The sequence below is a fragment of the Rattus norvegicus genome, chromosome 4, assembly GCF_021556685.1.
Source record: "Rattus norvegicus strain SHRSP/BbbUtx chromosome 4, alternate assembly SHRSP_T2T, whole genome shotgun sequence".
Taxonomy (NCBI): Eukaryota; Metazoa; Chordata; class Mammalia; order Rodentia; family Muridae; genus Rattus; species Rattus norvegicus.
This window is the reverse complement of record NC_141537.1, coordinates 30,825,716-30,839,096: the sequence shown is the minus strand read 5'-3', so window position 1 is coordinate 30,839,096 and position 13,381 is coordinate 30,825,716. Positions and strand designations below refer to the sequence as shown.

At 42.3% G+C, this 13,381-nt stretch overlaps 1 long non-coding RNA gene across 1 annotated transcript; it reads left to right on the top strand.

Moving 5' to 3' along the window:
- The first annotated feature begins 5,163 nt into the window (after positions 1-5,163).
- LOC134486558 (uncharacterized) lies at positions 5,164-10,048 on the top strand. Its single transcript, XR_015686350.1, has 3 exons — positions 5,164-5,421; positions 5,950-6,050; positions 9,908-10,048. It is a non-coding gene; the product is annotated as an uncharacterized LOC134486558 (long non-coding RNA).
- The last annotated feature ends 3,333 nt before the right edge of the window (positions 10,049-13,381 follow it).

The window sequence follows — 13,381 nt, the reverse complement described above, 5'->3', positions numbered from 1 at the left end:
TATCTGATGACACCTGACATAGTGATCAGAATTGTGACCCGAGAGGCTGCCAACTCCACCAGGATTCTCAGAAATGTTCACATATCAACAGACGGAAGACTCCCAACCTAATCTAAGCATTAACTGTGTTGACCAGATTGAGACCTACCTCTGCTCGGTTTTGTTTGACAGACTTGGGTTATGTAATCTTTATTTATATGCCCTTTCTCTTGACATCTAATTTTAATCAAATGCACACCCAATTACTCATAGGCATAAGACCCGGAATACATTTCCCCTTCTACGTGTTCACTCGGAAGTGTAGCAAGCTGAGCTATAAGCAGTCCTGTGTATAAAGCTGGGGGGTACAGTGTCATTTTCATCATGAATCAAATCTGAAACCACAATAAGAAGTCATGATTATGTGTACAATTGTGGTGTTTAGAGTGAGAAATGGCCCCCACAGTGCTTGTCAACCGGTGGCACTGTTAGGGGAGGTTTAGGTGATGCTGGAGAAAGTAACTGGCTAGGGAAATGGCTGTAACTACTTCCAGTTTGCGCTCTCCACTTCATTCAGAGAAGTGATCTCTCAGGTTTCTGGGGCTGCAGTCAGCCCATGATGGACTCATTTATCTGCAGCTGTGAGCCAAAGTAAAGTCTTTCTTCCGTGCATCACATGGTATTTTATCATGACGGAAAAGTTAACTAGTGCAGCAGTCATTAGAAAGGAAAGTATAACCAATAGTAGGGCGATCAGCACAGAGATGAAAATTCCCAGTGCTGGTGAGACACAGAGTCTCACCGTGGGAAACAAGTTGATGGATCTTTAAAAAGTTAAAGAGTTGCCACATGACTCAAGTATTCAAGTTTATGATGCATTTCAACGAAATTTTGTAAGGTGTTAAAAACAACGGGGTGGGAAGCCCATCCACCCGAGTGCACTCAAAAACAACGGGGTGGGAAGCCCATCCACTCGAGTGCACTCAAAAACAACACAGAGTGGGAAGCCCATCCACTCGAGTGCACTCAAAAACAACACAGAGTGGGAAGCCCATCCACCCGAGTGCACTCAACAACAATGGGGTGGGAAGCCCATCCACCCGAGTACACTCAAAAACAACGGGGTGGGAAGCCCATCCACCCGAGTACACTCAAAAACAACAGAGTGGGAAAGTGGGGAGTCTTCTTCTGCCCAGACAGTGCACCAAGACCTTAAACCGGTACTGAAAAACACAGACTACAGGACTTAATTCACACACACACTACTCTCACACTCACACAGCGGCCGCTTTCCAGCACTCACACTAACGTACCTCCAAGAGGCATTCGGATCTCCGGGGGTTACGCTCCTATCCCGGACGAGCCCCCAAATGAAAGACCCCCAGACTTGGGGAGACTCTCGCTCCAGTCACGGGTTGAGGTACCCCCAGGAAACACGAGAAGCCGGTCTTGATGTAATCAACAAGAGGCAGTTTTATTTACGAGATCTCGGGCTGACACGTATCTCACACAGGAGATTGAGTCAAGCCCCGAGCCTCTCTAGGCAGGAGCTTATATAGGGAAAACCAGGGTTTTCGTGTGAATACACATAATTGGCTAATACAAAGGGTGTACAGTTACTTTTTGGCACGGAGTTACATCAACAAAGCATACGTGTAATCTAGCATCTCAGCAATGTGGGCAGGGCAACTCATCTCACTGCAGCAGGGGGATGACCCATCCTCAGGGAGTGAAGGAAGGGGAGGGGGTGGCCAGTGTCCTTGGGAGCTGATAGTCGGGCCGGTGAGCCCTATCTCAAATTCTCTCAGGCATGTCTGGACTTTGTTCATGACTAACTTTTAGAAATTTTAACCCTTCAATGTATACACCAATGTTCGTAGCCAATGAAAGATAGAAGCAACTCAAGCTTTCAGCTGACACATGAGTGAATGATGTAAATTATAGCCACATAACTCAGCCTCCGAAAGGATGGAAATACATGACCCAAAAATTAATAAACCTCGTAAAAATATGTATCAATTACTGTTGTGCCTCTGATTAAAATCTAACGGAACCAACTTGAGGATTTGTTTCGGCTCACAGTTTCTAAGGATCATGACTGCCTGGTCCATGTGCTTGGACATAACATGAACATCACATTATCAGGAGTGTGTAGCAAAGGACCTTCTTCATCTCGTGATGGGCAGAAGCAGAGTGTGTATAGTATACAGCAAAGAGCCAGGGCAAGATTTATCCCCAAGGACCTATTCCCAGTGACCTACTGCCGCCTCCTGCCTTCCGTCAGCTCTCAGTAACGCTATCATTAAAGGAGTCTGTTCAGAGATTAATCCATCAGGTTAGAACACCGAAGGGCTAGTCTCTGAAAATTTAATCATTACTCCAGAAGTGTGCTTAAGCTCTTAGCCAGTAGCCAGATAACAAGAACAACCACCTCACGTGTATTAAGAAAATGAAGCCATGTGGAAATGGAAATTGGCTCAGAGATTGGCTCTTCCCAGGACCCTGATTTGGTTCCCAGCACCCACGTGACAACCCACACCTGGCTATAACTCCAACTTCAGGGAGCCGCCTTCTGCCCCCCACCCCACAGCCCGGGGCATGCAGATACTACACAGACATGTATGCAGGTGAAATGGCCCCATGCACAAAATAAAATTAGATACAAATTTTAAAAGAAGCCATTGGAAAGGCTACATACTCAGTGACTCCATTTATAGTGACTGTTCAGAACAAGCAAGTAGGGAAACAGAAGGCAGACGGGGGTTGTCGGGTAGCCAATCTGAGGAAAGTGTGTTTGGGAAGTATTGAAATGAGCAAACATAGTTTTAGATGCTAGTGATGCTTTGCCAGCATTTGGATATGCTAAAATTCACAAAGCTACATTCTTATGAGGATGCGTTTTGTAAAAATCCAAATTACATATAATATAAATAGATTATGTACTCATATTGAAATAAACTTATCTGCTTTTAAAAGAATAATCTTACTGAATTTTTTAAAAAAATATTTATTATGTATACATCATACAGCTTGATGCCTGCATGTATGCCTGCAAGGCAGAAGAGGGCACCAGATCCCATTACAGATGGCTGTGAGCCACCATGTGGTTGCTGAGAATTGAACTCAGGACCTTTGGAAAAGCAAACAGTGCTCTTAACTTCTGAGTCATCTTTCCAGCCCTACTGAAATGTTACTATACACGGGGCCTGCTTGGGGAGGCAGAATTTGGGAGTTTGACTGTGCTTACCCCACTCCCGCCACAGGGGTGGGTGCTGGGCTGTGGGGAAGCAGAGACAATCTAGGTGTGGGAATGCACAGTCTGAGACTTAGTAAAACTGGTTCAGGGGTCCCTGGGCCTGCGATGAGGCCAGGCCATGGGGTTCTCAGACTCTTGGGCATCCAGGTGCTGCTGGGAGACGCAGAAGATGGAGAATGGACCCAGCAGACTGGGATAGCATCTAGCCTTGCACTGTGGGTTGAGGGGGAAGGGGAGCTCCAGCTTGTCCCACCAGGGATCATCCTTAGTTTGACCAATGCAGGCTTGGTGGCAGTTGTGGCTGGGAGTTCAGAGGCCTTCTAGTAAGCAAAGATCATCAATAGAATAGAATTTATGTTGATGTAAATACTTCAAGACGATGTAGCGTCAAGACCATACCGATGCAGGGATGAAAATACATTGGTTCCAAACGCCATTCCTACTTACATCCTGACAGGATGCTGTTTTCTGAGCTTGCCATGTTTACTTTGTGTTGCAAAAATTCAAAATTTGTTTCAGTGATATTGTTGGCAACTATGCTAAATATTTTCTCTAAGATTTTTCTCTACATTGGAACATAGAAGAAACACTGTTTCTTTTTAAAAATATAATTTGGGTGTATATTAAGTTGTCTTCTGTGTTTTTATCAGACATGTCATATAAAATTGAAAATGATAATACAGAGTTGAACTGTCTTCATCTGTACTCCCAGTACTGTTATTTCTACAATCTGAAGAGCCCTACTACCTAAAATGGATGCTTAGAAAGAATATTACAAGCAACTTTAAAATAGTTAAAAATTTTAGTTTAGTTTTTCTGAATTTGAAATGAATTCAATGTCTGCCTACAATTCTGGCTTTTTTATATTTAATGTATTGAGAAATTAACATCTATTATAAATATGGTACATAGGTGCTTATTCATATTAAAATAATTTATTATTTATTTAGATATTGGTGCTTTTTTAGTTATGTAAAGCCAAGCAAAGTAACATATACCTTTAATTCCAGCACTCAGGCAGGCAATCTCTGTGAGTTCAAGGCTAGCATAGTCTACATAATGAGTTCCAGGACAACCAGGATTCCATGGAGAGACCTGCCTCAAAAAATTATGAGAATGTGGGGGAGTGGGAATCTATGAATGAGTGTAGATACTCACAGAGACCAAAGATGTCAGATCCCCTGGAATATCAGGCAGTTGTGAGCTACCAAACATGGGTGCTGGGAACTGAACTCAAGCTCTGTACAAGAGCAGCATGTCCTTTTATCCACTGAGACATATTTCCAGGCCCATTAGTGCTTTTCTAAAAGAGGACACTTCCAGATATTGTGATCTAGAGTCATCCTTGTTGACCAGAGTACCAAATTCTTCAAGAATTTGGGAACCTCCATGCTCCAGATTTTGACAAATACGCTCTGATCTTCTCAAATTGAGTAATTGTATATAACTGTTAATCCCTCAGACTTGATTTCATAGTAATGATAAGAAAATATAACTGCTTTGTAAATGCTTAGAAAGTGGCTCTATACTCCTTGTAAACTGTGGAATCAATAAGTCTCCCACGCTCTTTTTCCCAGGTTCCCTGAGGATCAAAACTGCAGGATAAAGACAACTCAAGCACACAGAAGGTGGTGAATGTGGAGACCTCTCCCCTTCCATAGCTTTGAGGTACTGCTGTTACCTCCATACTTTTCATGTAAAAAGCAGATCAACAAGAATCCTGGTTCTTTGAGAAGTAGAGAAGCAAGTTTAGCATGGGGGTTAAGTCACCTAACTTGACCATCTTTCTCTATACAGAATAGAAATACTACTTGGACACTTGGAACTCTATTCCCTTTGAAGTCACAAAGTCAGCCAATGTGACTTAAAGGAGGCAGCCACTGTGACTTAATTTTCTTTCAAGTTTCTCTCAGGGCGGTTCAAATTTCAGAAAATGCCCGGGCCTGCAGGGCAGTCAGTGGAGGTTGGGGACCACCTAGGAAAGAATGGGGGATAACAGACTCAAAGAAGAATACCAAGAGTCTGATCAAGGCGACAAATTTTATTTTTTCCCAAGGCTGAATTTATACCATAGCAGGGGTAACAGAGGGAGGGGAAAAGTGGGAAACATCTATGCAGGCCAAGGACACAGTGCTCTTGTGGTCAGCTGATGTCAACAGGATGTTGGTTTCTCAGAAAGGTCACAGGTTTGTCATATCATTAGGCATCCTAACCACCAGATTTGTATTAGTCTTCTGCAGCTGGCTGGGGATTTTCCATGATCGCAGTCACACTTAACTCTTACTATAATATTAACATCAATAATGGAGGGTTTTAAGGGCATTGCTCCCAACAAGAAAAGCCATGTGAATGGATGTATAATGTGGCTTACGAAGGACAGTACTTGTTGACACAATTTTGTCACTAGCTTAGACTGGTAAATGTTCTTGTTTGTATAGATATGGCACATGACAGGATGATTGGGGAATCTTTTTAGATATTACATCTGCTCATGAGTAAATAATCTGATTTATTAACATAAACAGGTAACCTTCAGAAAAAGTAAGATAACTATTTTAATGTTACTGCCAGCTTGAAGTCTTGAACTAAAGCAAGCTCTTTTACTGTACAGATACCAGTTTCTTGTGTAGATAATCCCTCATCATCACCCACCATCTCTGTCATCTGCTCTTTGGAGATAGCGAGTGATCATATGCATCTGTTTTCCTTTACAGATTTCCATTGGAGATCTCAGCAAAGGATTGTCATCAAAATTTATCTCTTTCAGAAACAAAATACTGATCATAGCACTGGAAAAGCTGTCAGAATGTTCCTAGTAAGGAAAAATAGCAATGAATACACCTTCCTGCAGAATTAAACTGTAGAAGCAACAGCTACACATGCAGAGTCTACTGTCTTGATAAAGTGCCCTAGGACACTCACAATGCTGACAGTTTCAGGGTTATTAGTAATGTCAATGCTAGGAGGGAAAAGAAGTGTATACACACTGCTGTGGTTCTCCTGTCTCCTAGGGGTGGCAAAAATGAGGCCAGAAGATATCCTTTTACAACACAGCTGATGACTTTGCAGAATAGGCATTATCATTTTTAAAATAAACTTTTAAAGAAGGTAGAGTTTTATACAAGTTTCTGTTATGTTGAGCATATTCCCCCATGGCTCTGACTCTCCTTTTCTTACCCCCACACCACTTTATTATCTGTGTTCTCTACAGTGTTACTTTTTTCATACATGCATTTTGGATTTATGTAAAACATAGGAAGCACAAATGAGAGGAAACACTATTTGTCTATGTGAGACTGACTTAATCCATTTAAATGATCACCCATTGTGTTCATTCTCCTGTAAATGACATGACTTCATTCTTTGTGACGAAAGGACTATTCAGAGTGTACATCAGTTTTCTTTATCAATCCTGTGTGTTGGATACCAATGTAGGTTCCATTACACTTGCTCACACGGGAACACTGCTCGGTGCACAGAGATGTACTGGTGTCTCTGTGATGCGTTCACTTGGAGTCTTGGTGTGAACACAGGTGTGGTATTAAGGTCACATGGGAGATCCAGATTTAGTTTTCTGAGCAATCTTCAGACTGACTTCCACGGTGCCTGGGCTGATTGACATCTCCACATGGTGGCTTCCTCTCTCTTGACATCCTTGTCAGAATTAGTCACTACTTGTCTTACTGATTGCCAATCCTGAGTGGAATAATTTAGATTAACAGGAGCTTGCAGTGCTACAGTGTTGGCTCACATCATCTTACACTAGCGTGCTTCCCTTCACCGTTTATGAATTTTAATTAGTTACAATGCAGATGAAGGCCTTTCCTCATACTGGAGCATGGCATTGAGAATCAAGGTCTGGTGCAGCTCATGCACCATTAGGAGGGCTGCAGATTGACAGCATATTCTCTTTCAGTTTGGATATTATGCTTTGGTAAAAAATTTTTTCAAGCGGTGAATGGATGTGAGGAAAATCTTTATACACTACTGGTGGGAATGTAGAGTGTACAGCCATTCTGGAAATCAGTGGTGTTTGGTCTTTTATAATGCTAAATCAAACCAAACCAAACCAAACCAAACCAAACCAAACCAAACAACTAGTGATGCTGTACCTGAGGTAACATATGAAGGCACTCCGCTAACAGACCACCATCTGTCCATGTTTACAGATGCACTACTCCCAATAGCTAAGAGGTGGAACCCCCTGAGATCAATCCACAGGAAGTGGATAAGGCAGGTGTACAAAATAGAATTGTATCCAACTATAACATGATAAATGAAATATCTGTAGAAGAATTAGTAGTGAAGCTCACTATGTTAATCAAATTAAGCCTGACTCAGAATGATAAACACTATTTTTCTTGTAGGCAGGCTCTAGATTTAAATGCCTAAAAATACTTATTATTTTCTGTGTAAGTTTGTATATGTACCATGTATAGGTCTGGTTGCCATGGAGATCAGAAGAGGGTATCCCTGGTAGTGAGTTACAGACAGCTGTGAGCTGCCACGTGAGTCATAGGAACAGGTCTTCGATTCTCTGCAAGAGCAACCATTGCTTTTCAATGCTGAGGCAACTCTCTACCCCATAACTATAGATTTTAAATGTGTGAATGTGTACACATGTGTATGCATGATCATATGCATGTGTGAATACATATGCACGCATGTTTATGTGCATGTGTGTGTACATGTTCAGGGATATTTATGTCTATGTGTGATGAAAGTAGCAAGAGAACCATGAGGAAGAGGAGGAGGAAAAGACCTTAAAGGAGGGAAGAGGAAAGACTAAAATAGAGTAATGGAATACATGCCACAGGAAAGTGAAAGCGGGACCGGCAAGAGGAGTGCAGTAGCATGGGGAAGTCAGGGAGTGGGGAGGGCAATAAGAGTAAAGGCATATATGTGTGGAATGCCAAGGAAAGCCTGGTACTCTGTCCACAACTTTAAAAAGTAGAGACAGAAACTTAGTTTGAGGATCTTTCAGAGCTCTGTGTAGACACTGTGGACAGTGACACTATCAAAACATTTAATAACTGATCTGGCAGAAGGGCTGGGATCTGAACCGATGTTGCTGTAGACTACAGATGTAATGTTATCAGACAACTAACCAACAGGCTATCTGGGAGGGTGGGAACTGAATCCAGCACCAAGGCTTTAAAGTAAACCGCAAAGGAACCTGGGTAGGGTCCATGAGAGACCTGCTCTTTCCAGGTTCATTGTAACCATGTTTTTTCTTTCTTTTGCAATTCCATCTTCCTGGGGAAAGAGAGGCTAGCCTTTGTTAGAACCATGACCTCAGGCTCTGTGCTAAAAGCTTGACCATTTCATCATGATGGTCTGAAGCAGAGGTTCTCACCCTGTGGGTTGCAACCCCTTCACAGGCTGAACCTAAGACCATTGGAAAACACAAGTTATTTACATTACGAATCACAACAATAGCAAAATTAGAGTTAAAAAGCAGCAAAGGAAATAGTTTTGGTTGGGAGGGGGTCATCACAACATGAGAAACTGTATTAAAGGGCTGCAGCATTAGGAGGGTGAAGAACTACTGCTCTAAAGTGTAGAATGTGACCACTTGTTTATTTGCTCAGTCACTGCTTCCAGACATTGCTACTTCTGGGGTAACCTGGACTCTCCTTGGCCTTCCTTCAGACCAGAAGTTGGGAGGGGTGTTGAAGCATGACCTTTTCAATGACCTGTGAAATCCACCCTAGCTTTTTTTGTGAGCTTGATTGACAGAATGGGTTTTAGTATTTCTAATTCTGAAGAAACAACAGAGAACGGCCCCAGACTATAAGCAGGGTACAATGCCCATGGCCAATCTTTCCTGATGTCCTAACTCAAGCATCTCCAGGCAATGTCAGGAGTTCCAGTCTCCAATAGAGCAGATGTATCTGTGAATTTCTGTTTGTGTGTATTTTGTTTTCTTGATTTTTTTATTGTATCCAAGAACTCATCATCATCATTATTATTATGTGTATATATGTACATGAGTATGTTATATATGTTTCTATGAGTTACTGAGTCTATTTAGCTTGGTTCACATGTATGTGTGCCCAGGGATGACCATTAGGGACTGGACAAATGATGTGGAGCTTGTTCACAAAGAAAGCTGAAGTCACTTGTAGCCTGTAGTTCTTCAGCTGTTGGTGAGGCCATGTGGAATTTCCCTTGTCTACAGTGACATGTCATTTAAGATTGTCCTCATGCTGGGCTTGTTCAAGCAACCATGTTGTTGAGAGTTCATATGTACAGTTTCCCCATTGTGCCTGAAAGATCCCCAAAGAGAGACCCTTACTCAAATCTCGGGAAATTGCAGACCCCAGACACAGAGAGACCATTTTGGATGTAATACGCAAAGGCGAGGTTTATTATGGAGATCTATTATGGAAATCTCCGGGCCGACACGTATCCCATGCAGGAGACAGAGGTGTCGACCCCGAGTGGCTGGGAGAAGGGCTTTTTAAAGGAAGAAGTCACAAGCTCCAGGAGATGGGGGGATGTCAGAAGGAAATACCAAAAATGTCACAAGGGGAAACTCTCAAAGTCACAGGATTGTCCTCATGATAGTGTTTTATGGTCAGCTAGTTCCTGGAGCAGGGCTATTGAGGCAGGAGGAAGGTTAGGTCGTCCTCATTGTTCCCAAAGCAGGCCTCTTTTTTGTCCTTTTAGGGTAAATGTTTGTTAGAGTTGATGAAGCTCCTGCACCTGATAAACATCTGGATAGGCTTTGCTCCGGCTCCCTGGAACTCTATCTGCAGGACGCAATGACTAGAGCAGTATACAATAAGGACTTGGACAAACATCACAAGGGTAAGGCTTGTTACTCGTTTACTCATGTCCGGAGTCATTTGGAGGGCCGGTGAATGAGTCAGTACCAGATGCCCTGGAATTTTAATTTTCTTATCTGCCTTAAAATGCCATCTCTCAGTGCCTAGGGGACACTATGTAACAGCAGGCATCCTAAGCCCCTGACTCGTACAGTCTTTCTGCTCCCTCTTCCACAGTTTTCCCTAAACCCTAGTTTTAAGGGTTGCACTGCAGATACATCAATCCTGACAGGTTTTGTATCATTGTAATAGTCTCATTCATTGCCAAAACAAGCTTCTTTGATGAGAGTGAGGGATACATTCATCTGTGACGTAAGAATAATTATTTAGTAAACAGTAAGTAGTTATATTGGTTTAGGAAGCTGCCAACTGAAGGTTCTCTTCTCCAGTCTGTGATATTTTCAGTCATGGGTAGTTTGATAGATTAATAATATAGGAATCAATATCCTCCTTTTGAGTGGGCCTTAAGTCCAATTACACGACTGTCAGTTATCCCAAAGGCAAAAGCGTCACTATTGACCTTTGTGGATATCTTCCTGGTCCAGTCATGCTTGTGTTTCACAAGCTTGAACTGTGTAGGACTACTGGGTGCTCCTTTCCCTTGAGAACTTGCCTAACACTTTCTCACAGTATGAGACATAGTTCTCAGGGAGGAGGCTTCTAGGTTTGTTCCGGCTTCATATTTTCAAGTGCAATGTCCACAGCGTGCCATGCCTTGAGCAATAGTTCTTACCTTCTAATTCTGGAAGGAAGTCAATGGCGATATTGATTTCTTTGAAGTCTCTTGTATTCTTTTTTTTTTTTTATTAACTTGAGTATTTCTTATATACATTTTGAGTGTTATTCCCTTTCCCGGTTTCCGGGCAAACACCCCCCTCCCCCCTCCCCTTCCTTATGGGTGTTCCCCTCCCAACCTCCCCCCATTGCCGCCCTCCCCCCCATAGTCTAGTTCACTGGGGGTTCAGTCTTAGCAGGACCCAGGGCTTCCCCTTCCACTGGTGCTCTTACTAGGATATTCATTGCTAACTATGGGGTCAGAGTCCAGGGTCAGTCCATGTATAGTCTTTAGGTAGTGGCTTAGTCCCTGGAAGCTCTGGTTGCTTGACATTGTTGTACTTTTGGGGTCTCGAGCTCCTTCAAGCTCTTCCAGTTCTTTCTCTGATTCCTTCAACGGGGGACCTATTCTCAGTTCAGTGGTTTGCTGCTGGCATTCGCCTCTGTATTTGCTGTATTCTGGCTGTGTCTCTCAGGAGCGATCTACATCCGGCTCCTGTCGGTCTGCACTTCTTTGCTTCATCCATCTTGTCTAATTGGGTGGCTGTATATGTATGGGCCACATGTGGGGCAGGCTCTGAATGGGTGTTCCTTCAGTCTCTGTTTTAATCTTTGCCTCTCCCTTCCCTGCCAAGGGTATTCTTTTTCCTCATTTAAAGAAGGAGTGAAGCATTCACATTCTGATCATCCGTCTTGAGTTTTGTTTGTTCTAGGGATCTAGGGTAATTCAAGCATTTGGGCTAATAGCCACTTATCAATGAGTGCATACCATGTATGTCTTTCTGTGATTGGGTTAGCTCACTCAGGATGATATTTTCCAGTTCCAACCATTTGCCTACGAATTTCATAAACTCGTTGTTTTTGATAGCTGAGTAATATTCCATTGTGTAGATGTACCACATTTTCTGTATCCATTCCTCTGTTGAAGGGCATCTGGGTTCTTTCCATTTTCTGGCTATTATAAATAAGGCTGCGATGAACATAGTGGAGCACGTGTCTCTTTTATATGTTGAGGCATCTTTTGGGTATATGCCCAAGAGAGGTATAGCTGGATCCTCAGGCAGTTCAATGTCCAATTTTCTGAGGAACCTCCAGACTGATTTCCAGAATGGTTTTACCAGTCTGCAATCCCACCAACAATGGAGGAGTGTTCCTCTTTCTCCACATCCTCGCCAGCATCTGCTGTCACCTGAGTTTTTGATCTTAGCCATTCTCACTGGTGTGAGGTGAAATCTCAGGGTTGTTTTGATTTGCATTTCCCTTATGACTAAAGATGTTGAACATTTCTTTAGGTGTTTCTCAGCCATTCGGCATTCCTCAGCTGTGAATTCTTTGTTTAGCTCTGAACCCCATTTTTTAATAGGGTTATTTGTCTCCCTATGGTCTCACTTCTTGAGTTCTTTGTATATTTTGGATATAAGGCCTCTATCTGTTGTAGGATTGGTAAAGATCTTTTCCCAATCTGTTGGTTGCCGTTTTGACCTAACGACAGTGTCCTTTGCCTTACAGAAGCTTTGCAGTTTTATAAGATCCCATTTGTCGATTCTTGATCTTAGAGCACAAGCCATTGGTGTTTTGTTCAGGAAATTTTTTCCAGTGCCCATGTGTTCCAGATGCTTCCCTAGTTTTTCTTCTATTAGTTTGAGTGTGTCTGGTTTGATGTGGAGGTCCTTGATCCACTTGGACTTAAGCTTTGTACAGGGTGATAAGCATGGATCGATCTGCATTCTTCTACATGTTGCCCTCCAGTTGAACCAGCACCATTTGCTGAAAATGCTATCTTTTTTCCATTGGATGGTTTTGGCTCCTTTGTCAAAAATCAAGTGACCATAGGTGTGTGGGTTCATTTCTGGGTCTTCAATTCTATTCCATTGGTCTATCTGTCTGTCTCTGTACCAATACCATGCAGTTTTTATCACTATTGCTCTGTAATACTGCTTGAGTTCAGGGATAGTGATTCCCCCTGAAGTTCTTTTATTGTTGAGGATAGCTTTAGCTATCCTGGGTTTTTTGTTATTCCAGATGAATTTGCAAATTGTTCTGTCTAACTCTTTGAAGAATTGGATTGGTATTCTGATGGGGATTGCATTGAATCTGTAGATTGCTTTTGGTAAAATGGCAATTTTTACTATATTAATCCTGCCAATCCATGAGCGTGGGAGATCTTTCCATCTTCTGAGGTCTTCTTCAATTTCTTTCCTCAGTGTCTTGAAGTTCTTAGTGTACAGATCTTTTACTTGCTTGGTTAAAGTCACACCGAGGTACTTTATATTATTTGGGTCTATTATGAAGGGTGTAGTTTCCCTAATTTCTTTCTCGGCTTGTTTCTCTTTTGTGTAGAGGAAGGCAACTGATTTATTTGAGTTAATTTTATACCCAGCCACTTTGCTGAAGTTGTTTATCAGCTTTAGTAGTTCTCTGGTGGAACTTTTGGCATCACTTAAATATACTATCATATCATCTGCAAATAGTGATATTTTGACCTCTTCTTTTCCGATCTGTATCCCCTTGATCTCCTTTTGTTGTCTGATTGCTCTGGCTA